The following is a 10,024-nucleotide window of genomic DNA, read 5'->3' as shown; positions in this document are numbered from 1 at the left end:
TGTACACACATATAACATAGCATAATAGACCAATATAACAATTTTAATAATAGCTTTTAAAATCTTTAACTCTTTTTGTAGATTACCAATTGATTTGAATTGCTTTTTGTTTTTAGTAACCTCAGTTAACCATACTTTCTCTCAGTTGGTACTGTTAATACATTATTGGCTTCATCTGTTTACAGAGCCATCCCAGAGTACTGAATACAATAGAAGTGGCTGGAAAAAGTCCATAGGAACTTATAGGAGGACAGCTAAACACAGAACCAACAGAGCTTTAGTTTTATGAGCAGCACATCATATATAACTATGGATGACAAAAGACTTTAAGTCGCCATGTTTAAAATTATAAACTCATCAACCAACAAGAGGCACTTGCTTACTTCACAGTATTTTTGAAAGCACCTGTAGGATTTTACAAGTATTTAACCCTTTAAGCCTCTGGGGCTTTCTCATTAAGATAACTATAATGTCTAGTAACACAAGATCATTAGACTTTTTAATTTTCAAACATTTGTATTAATAGCATTTTCCATTATAGAAACTTAAAGTCTGGTACCTCATCACATCTTGACAGTCCTTCTAATATCATCCAAATAGACTGATTAGTTGGTGTCTCTATAAGATGAGAGACATAGGTCCTTCGATTTTTTCAGTTGGGCCCAAAGTGGAAAAACCAAAGTCCAAGATTTACTGGAAATTTTAGAGACCAGATTGTTTGAGACTTTGATTTTTTGAATGCCTGTCAAGAATGCCAAGAAGGCTCAAAATCCAAAATATCTGGATGAAATAAGATTCCTTAAAATCATGACATAACATACACCAAATTTGGTCATTGTTACAGGTTATTATTCAAATCTTTGAAAATAAGCACATATGTACATAACCCATAGCTCTTAATAAAAATTCAGCTGTTTTTGAAGAATCAGAATTTAACAGACATCAAGAGAACATAATAGATTACTTTAACACATTGCTTTAACCGAGCATCAGAGTTTAATTCTATGTCAAAGAGAAATTGAGCTTCCTGTGATCTTTTGCTGGGAGGTTTCCTTCCTTTACCTTCTTTCATATTGGTGACCATGTTTCTGTGTTTCTGTGTGTAACACATCTTTAAGCATCTTTTGCAGGGCTGGACAAGTGGCAACAAATTCTTTCAGTTTCTGTTTGCTATGAAAAGTCTTAATTTCACCTTCATTCACAAATGAGAGCTTTGCAGGATATAATATTCTGGGCTGGCAGTTTTTCTCTCTTAGGACCTGTGCTATGTCTCACCATTCCCTTCTAGCTTGTAGGGTTTCTGATGAGAAGTCTGCTGTGAGTCTAATTGGAGATGCTCTGAGAGTAATCTGGCACTTCTCTCTTGCACATTTTAGGATCTTTTCTTTGTGTTTCTCTGTGGTGAGTTTGATTACAACATGTCGTGGTGAGGATCTCTTTTGGTCATGTTTATTAGGGGTTCTATGAGCTTCCTGTACTAAGATGCCTCTGTCCTTCTCCAAACCTGGGAAATTTTCTGCTAGTATCTCACTAAAAAGGCCTTCTAATCCTTTCTCTCTCTCCATGCCTTCAGGAACTCCTAGAAGCCGAATGTTGGGTTTTTTAATAGTATCCTGTAGATTCCCGACAATATTTTTTAGATTTCTAATTTCTTCTTCTTTTCATTGGTTTGCCTGTTTCCTTTCCTGTTCTCTGTCTTCTAAGTCTGATATTCTCTCTTCTGCTTCACCCATTCTGTTTTTAAGGCTCTCTAATGTGTTTTTCATTGGATCTATTGAATTCTTCATTTCATTATGATTTCTCATCACTATCGCAGTTTCTTGTTCCACTAGTTGTTTCATTTCATTTTGATTCCTCCTTAATATTTCATTTTCATGAGAGAGATTTTCTATCTTGTCCATTAAGGATTTCTGTAGTTCAAGAATTTGTTTTTGAGAACTTCTTAATGTTCTTATCAATTTTTTGAGATCCGCTTCTTGCATTTCTTCGATCTCATCATCTTCATAATCTTGAATTGGGGTGTCTTTTTCATTTGGTGGCGTCATCGTGTCTTCCTTGTTCTTGTTAGCTTGGTTTTTGCGTTTGTTGTTTGGCATGTTGGAGATATTTGGTTTCTTCACTGTGGTGTTTTTTCTTGTTACACTATGGCTCTATATTAAGTGGACTGTCTGCTTTCCGTGGAGCCTTAGAGGCTTGAGATGAGTGTGGACTGAGAGCTGTGTTTGGTTCCTCAGGGTTGAGGGTGTGTCAAAGATGACACTCCCAGGTTAGGTGTGGTAAATCTCTCTTTCTTTTTTTGATTCAAAAGGGAAGTAATTCCACATAGCTGAACGTAATTGGAGGTAGTTAGCAGGCAAATGATATAACCACAGGAGCCAGAGATTGGAAGCTCTTTCCCAAGGACCACACAGGGAATCTCTGCTGCCCTCAGTGTGGGCTCCAATTCTCCTGCAGTCTCCCACTGGGGTGCCAAGTTAGATCCTAATCTCCTGTTATTTTACCCCTCCCCACAGAGTCAGGTGTTTCTGCTAGGCTCAGGGCTGGTGCAGACCTGAGGTCGCCCTGCTTATGACGTATGTCCAAAATGGCGCCTGCTCTGTCTTGCTTGCCTTTGAGAGGTGAGCGGAAAGAGAGAAACTTGGGTCCGTATATGGTCACTTTTTTTTATTTTTTTCCACTCTCTCTTCTAGTTAGCCTGGTGAATTTTTCCCCATGGAGTTTCAAGCCTTGTTCCCTCTAGCCTCCTCTTTCCGCTTGCCCGCTGGTGTCTCAGGCTATTGAGGTTTGGCTCAGCTCGCATTCCAGTGCTGGTGTGTTGCGTCTGCTGCTGGTGTCCCAAACTTGGGCTCCCACGCTCTCTACGCAGGTCCACTGTGAATCACAAGTTCCAGAAGAGTTTCCTCTGCTGTTTCATCCCCTACTCTTCCTTGACCCTGCAGTATCTCCACTTATATTAAACTGTCTCTCCCCCGGACTAATAGTGTGCTCCCTGCCTATTCCGCCATCTTGCCGCTCTCTCTAAAACAACAGTTTTAATTTCCATATTTGTTAAAATTTCTTTTGTGGAGCTTCTGGGTGGGTGCAATTTAAGCAGGTAGGGATTGAGAATATGACTTTGCCAAAGTCACCATGACACATTACAACAAATAGGATGGTTTAATTCACCAGATGTTGTTTCTCATAGTCCTGCACATTGAAAGTTCAAGATCAAGGTGTCTTCAGGCTTGGTGACTTCTTTGACCTTGCTCCCTGGCTTCAGTCAGCCAGCAACTTGCTATGTGCTCACATGGCATGTCTTCTGTTATGTGAATCCCTGGTGGCTCTCCTTATGAGGACAGGTGTGAGTCTGGATTAGGGCCTCACACTTGATATCATTTTCCTTCTGTTGCATCTTTCTTTTTTTCACAATGAGAGATTTTTATTGCTTACACACCAGGGATTTTTTTAAAACTTTTATTTCATAAATATAAATTTCCAAGGTACAGTTTATGGATTACAATGGCTTCCCCCCATAACTTCCCTCCCACTTGCATCCCTCCCATTTCCCACTCCCTCTCCCATTCCATTCACATCAAGATTCATTTTCAATTATCTTTATATATAGAAGATTGATTTAGTATATATTAAGTAAAGATGTCATCAGTTTACAACCACACAGAACATAAAGTGTAAAATACTGTTTGAGTACTAGTTATAGCATTAATTCACATTGGACAACCCATTAAGGACAGATCTCACATTAGACATAAGTACACAGTGACTCCTGTTGTTGACTTAACAATTTGACACTCTTGTTTATGGTGTCAGTAATCTCCCTAGTCTCTAGTCATGCCTTGTCAAGGCTATGGAAGCCTTTTAAGTTCTCCAACCCAAATGCCCATCAACAGTAGACTGGATAAAGAAATTATGGGACATGTACTCTATAGAATACTATACAACAGTCAAAAACAATGAAATCCAGTCATTTGCAACAAAATGGAGGAATCTGGAAAACATTATGCTGAGTGAATTAAGCCTGTGCCTGATCGGCGACAACTAACTGAGCACCAAAGGGGAAACCTGTTGAAGTGAAATGGACACTATGAGAAACTGACTTGATCAGCCCTTGTCCTGACTGTTGATGTACAATGTAATACTTTATCCCTTTTAGTATTTTTTTTGTTCTAGTACTATGGTTTGAACTCTGTAATTAACACACAATTATTCTTAGGTGTTTAAATTTAACTGAAAAGTGATCCCTGTTAAATATAAGAGTGGGAATAAGAGAAGGAGGAGATGTACAATTTGGGACATGCTCAATCGGACTTGCCACAAATGGTGGAGTTAGAAATGTGCCAGGGCATTCCAATACAATCCCATCAAGGTGGCATGTACCAATGCCATCTCACTAGACCAAGTGATCATTTTCAGTTCACAATTGATCACACTGATAGTTCTAAGAGTCAAAGGGATCACACAAACAAGACTAGTGTCTGCTAACACTAACTGACAGAATCAAACAAAAAGGGAGAGAAGGATCCAACATGGGAAGTGGGATACACTTCATACACTCATAGAATGGCAGATGTCATAAATAATACTCTGGCCTCACAATCAGCCCTTAAGGCAGTAAGATCTGGCTCAAGAGCCCATGAGAGTATTTTAGGCATGGAAAGCCAAGACACTTTGAAAAAAAAAAAAGAAGACCTAAATGAAAGAACTCTGCAAGGGAGATCCCAGTGGAAAGAACAGGGCCATCAAAGGAGGTACCTTTCTCTGAAGGGAGGAGAGAACTTCCACTTTGACTATGACCCAATCTGAATAAGATAAAATTGGCAAATTCTGTTGCATCTTTAAAGGTCATGTCTCTAAAAACAATCACATTGGAGGTTAGGGCTTCAAGATATTAACTTTTGGGGAATCAGTTCAGCCCATTACAGTGAGAGGTCCCAGTACTCTGCCTCAAAGAAGGCAGGTCTGAGGAGGGCTTAGTGTTTGAAATGAGGGTTAGGATTCCTCATAATATTATTTTCTATGCTGTCTCTCATAGACACACACACAAATATGTATATACTTACAAACTCCTGTGTATGCATACAAAAAATATAAATGCCTAAATATTGCATTCAGGTAAAATCGACATAGTAACCAATAAAATTGAATATTAGAAAATATTAAAATAGAAAAGAAATAGGAAAATGAGAACACAGGTAGTTATATAAGAGTATATATGATTCCATCATTCATCATTCCCAAAACACATACATCATAGTATTAGAAACAAAATTAAAACTGTTCTTTATAGGAATACAGGCCAGTTTACAAGAGGGATGTTTTCCTAATTATTTTATAAACTTTGAATTAATGTTAATCTGTTTGAAATTATGATTATATGACAAACAGGGAATATAAGTGCTGAGAGAGTATCTATTATTATAGCAACAGGATTAATAATTCCTTTTATCTTCAAGCATTAACTACTAAAGTAACTGCAGAGTGGTTCATTATGGATTTTTCAATTCCTTGCCAGTTTTATTTTAAAGATTTATTTTATTTATTTGAAAGAATTACAGAGAGGTAGAGATAGAGAGAGAGGTCTTCCATCTGCTAGTTCATTCCCCAGATGGCCACCATTGCCAGAGCTGCACCAGTCTGAAGCCAGGAGCCAGGAGCCTCTTCCCCGCCTCCCATGTGGGTACAGGGGCCCAAGGACTTGGGCCATCTTCTATTGCTTTTGCAGGCCACAGCAGAGAGCTGGATTGGAAGAGGAGCAGCCAGGACTATAACTGACATCCATATGGGATGTCCATGCTTCAGGCTTGGGCTTTAACCCACTGCACCACACCGCTGCCCCCCCTTGCCAGTTTTACATAACATTTAAAAAATCATGGCTAGATTTTTTAAAAAGATTTATTTATTTACTTTTAAGATAGAGTTCCAGAGAAGCAGAGGCAGAGAGAGAAAAAGAGAGAGAGGGGCCGTCCCCAAGGACGAGGAAGCAGCCTGGCCGAGGGCGGGGTCGCCTGCCTGCTTGTGTAGAGGGGCGGCAGGTGCATGGCGCTGTAACCTTCCCTGCCGCTCTCCCTGCTCCCTGGCCCTGGACTAGGCAGTCCAGTCCCCACCTCTCCTACTCGACCACCGCTGCCTACACCATGCGCAATGACAGTGGCGGGCCTGGAAGGCAGGGCCGGAGCAAGCGGACCAGCGGTACTGAGAGCCCTGCAGCCCTGCTGGAAGATGGAGAGCCTGCTGTGCTGCGGCCGCACCAGCGCCAGGACTGGAGGAAGCAGGAGCTCCTGTGCCAGGACAGTGAGGGCGCCTCTGGCCGCGGGGCAGGCCCGCACCAGCAGCCCGACCTTTGCCATCACACCGCGGCCCAGGGCCAGTGGGGCCGGAGCCTGGGAGGCCAGGAAAGGAGCTGCGCGTCCGTACAGCACCTCCACCGCCGCCAAGGCTTCGGGCCAGCCGCTGGAGATGCAGCCAAGGCAAAGGCCAAGTCCGTGGCCCACCCTCCCATAGCCCAGAACCCCGGCCTCCAGGGCCCGGCGGTGGCGGAGGCGGAGCCAGTGAAAGAGGAGTCGCTGACCCGCCCATCGCTGTATCAGGAGGGAGCGAACCAGTACCCGCCTAGCAACACGCCCAGCAAGGGCCTGAGCCATAGCTGTGGTCTGCAGCCCAAAGGGCAGAGGAAGCCGCTTCCGGCGCTGCCTTGCATGAACAAGCAAGGGCATCTGTAGTGGACGACTTCCTGGACAAGACAGGCGACGAGATGTGGGCCCTTCACGACACAAGCCAGTTCACGGACAGCCAGCTGGGTAGCCAGAACAGCAACTCGTTCAAGGACATCTGAGGCAATAAGATCACCTGGATCGAAAGCAAGGAGCCCGGCTGTGAAACCGCTGGGCTGCTGATGAGGAGCATGGACGACCTGATCCGCCACTGTAACAGGAAGCTACGCTAATACAAAATGATTGGCCGGACGAAAGCCATGGCTGCTTGTTATGCAGGTAGTGGAACAGGTTATGTGCGGTATGCTGATAATCCAAATGGAGATGGGAGATGTATGACTTGTATATATTATCTTAATAAAGACTGGGGTTCCAAGGGAAGTGGAGGTATACTTCTAATTTTTCCACAAGGCAAAGCCCAGTTTGCTGACATTGAACTCAAATTTAATACACTGCTGTTTTCTGGTCTGACCCTCGCAACCCTCATTAAGTACAACCAGCATATGCTGCAAGGGACACAATACCTGTTTGGTATTTTGACTAAAGTAAAATATCTCACTGGTGAAAAAGGAGTGAGGGTTGAACTCAATAAACCTTCTGAGTCAATCAGTAAATATGTCTTATAGAGCCTCTCATCCTGCAGTAACCTCGATTCACTACAGTAATTGTTGACACTGTTTGTTAACTTGTGAATGCAAATAAATGGGATAAATAAAAATAGACAACCAATCAGCAGTTTAATAAGGAAAAGATACAATTGTTTTGTGGATCATCAAACAAGAAGATTTCACTGCTGTGGCTTTGTACTGCATGATCCACTCAGAATCTGTGATTGCTTATGGGAGGAAGGTAAGCTATCAGTGGAAAATGGTTTTTACATCTGGACATGAAATAAGTGCCCTGTGTAGAATTTTTCATTCCTATATATTGTCTGACCTGTCATCTTGGTGAGTTCATTCCATCTCTCCATTTTTTATATCAAGCTTGAATTTTGGATAATTTTTGTATGATTAGGTACAATTTATCAAAACTGAATTGTGAGAAAAATTACAGTATTATTTCTTAATCTATTTTTGTAAACCTCTTCATAATATTAAATTTTTGCCCTTAAAAACCTCTCAAGATGAGGTTGCTAGTGGCTGATGATTAATTCATTTTCTTTTCACTTAAAATAAGAAAAGGAGCACTTTACCAATGGAAACATTAGATGTTTTGTAGTCTTATCTTGCTCTAATTTGGATTCTTACAGATTGCTGCTGTCATGTTTTTGACATTGTTAATAATGAACCCTAACAGTGAAACAGTCACTGTTTATTACCAGTAACTTCAGTTCATGTTTTATAAGGAAAAATACACTGTAAGAAGGATTTATCTTTTCAAGTTTTTTTTTTTCCTTTAACAAACTAAAGTGATTGGCACTAAGTGAACTTGAGATTATCCTCAGCATCGAGTTCTTAAGATAAAGGGCTTTCTTCTGCATGCAGGTGTTTCCTATAAAGGTAGATGGTAATTTCCCATTTCCAAGGTTTTCCCTTTTGCTTCTTAAATTGATTGTACTTTCAAATTTATTGCTTTCTTCCTAGTACTACATTCCATCTGATTTTCAGGTCAGAACACTGTTTCTTTTGAAGAACATCAGGGGAAGATTATATTTGCATTGAGAAGGAAATGTGTTTTTACAGACTTGATGTTCAGTGAGTCTTCAGACAGTTCTTGAGACATTCCCCGGTTGTGACACCAGCCTTCTTGTCAGTACTGAAAGATGTATGCTTAATTAGAAAAACAAAAAAGCGCAAACCCAGATAATTTTATTTTTATTTTTTGGGGGTTTTCTTTTTTATATTTTAGAAAATGAAGGAACATTACACAATCACACAAGGCCTCTCAGACTTCAGTTACTTAAAGAATGAGTTGAGATAGACGTCTTAGATTTCACTCTCCTAAGCTCTTTAGCAAAGAGCCCTTACCAACTTAAGTTTCTAACCCCCTTCTTCAATCTTCTTTGCCAAAAGTTGAGTATACAGAAATATTTCTACATATTTCTTTTTTTAAAGATTTATTTTATTTATTTGAAAGTCAGAGTTACACAGAAAGAGAAGGAGAGGCAGAGAGAGAGAGGGAGAGGTCTTCCATTCACTGGTTCACTCCCCAATTGGCTGAGGTGGTCTGAAGTCAGGAGCCAGGAGCCTCCTCCAGGTCTGCCACGAGGCTGCTGGGACCCAAGGACTTAAGCAATCTTCTACAGCTTGCCCAGGCCATAGCTGAGAGCTGCATCAGAAGTAGAGCAGCTGGGACTTGAACTGGTGCCCATGTGGGATGCCAGCACTGCAGGCAGTGGCTTTACTTGCTACACCACAGTGCCAGCCCTTCTAAATATTTCAATTTACAGCAGTTTTAGCATCTGTGTAGTTTGTATGCAATTAGAGACCTCTTCTATGGAAAGCTCAGTAATTTTTATTAAAAGATTGCTGTTGTTCATGTATAATATGAAAAAGATTATTTAGTGAAACTGACAGTGTGAATTTAGAGTGATTAATTATTTGATATCATGTTCTCACTTAGGAGAACCTACAGGAAAAAGTAATAGTTTACTGCTTTTCCTTGCTCATGTTCAACTTTGTCCACTTCCTCCTCCAGATGATAACATAACATCTCTATAGTAAGTGCTTCTCTGCCAGCCCGACCTGGGAGGACAAGTTATCCTTGACATCTGGTCTATAGTGAAGTGCACTGCCTTTGGCCAAAACTCAAAAGCATTGCCATTTTTTGGGTTAGTAGAAATTGTAGGTAGACTGAAGCCTGTTAAGATATACAGCATAGACTTTAAATTTGGGAGCCCCTGTTAAAATGTGTGTATCTTTGCAGTTGTGCAGTTATCAGATTCTGCTGTCTATTGGTTGTGCTTGACAGGTCTTAAGTTGCATATTTTTTTTGCAAAAATTTATATACTTTCTTGGAGATCAGTGTGAAAATATCAAGAAATTAGGATAGCCATTTCTTTAATATTTGCTGAAACTATTCATTTGATGTTAGTGGGATCATTAACTTGTCACTGAGCAGGACTATATTTAAAACTAAATTGGAAATGGTTTGGCCGGCGCCGTGGCTTAACAGGCTAATCCTCTGCCTTGCAGCACTGGCACACCAGGTTCTAGTCCCGGTTGGGGTGCCAGATTCTATCCTGGTTGCCCCTCTTCCAGGCCAGCTCTCTGCTATGGCCAGGGAGTGCAGTGGAGGATGGCCCAAGTGCTTGGGCCCTGCACCCACATGAGAGACCAGGAGAAGCACCTGGCTCCTGGCTTTGGATCAGTGAGATG

At 41.2% G+C, this 10,024-nt stretch overlaps 1 pseudogene; it reads left to right on the top strand.

Annotated features, from left to right (window-relative positions):
* Positions 1–6,131: 6,131 nt before the first annotated feature.
* LOC133754159 (egl nine homolog 1-like) lies at positions 6,132–7,333 on the top strand (annotated as a pseudogene).
* The last annotated feature ends 2,691 nt before the right edge of the window (positions 7,334–10,024 follow it).

This window comes from Lepus europaeus, chromosome Y, assembly GCF_033115175.1.
Source record: "Lepus europaeus isolate LE1 chromosome Y, mLepTim1.pri, whole genome shotgun sequence".
NCBI classification, from domain to species: domain Eukaryota; kingdom Metazoa; phylum Chordata; class Mammalia; order Lagomorpha; family Leporidae; genus Lepus; species Lepus europaeus.
The sequence above is the reverse complement of the archived record's forward strand: the minus strand, read 5'-3'. Positions and strand labels throughout refer to the sequence as shown.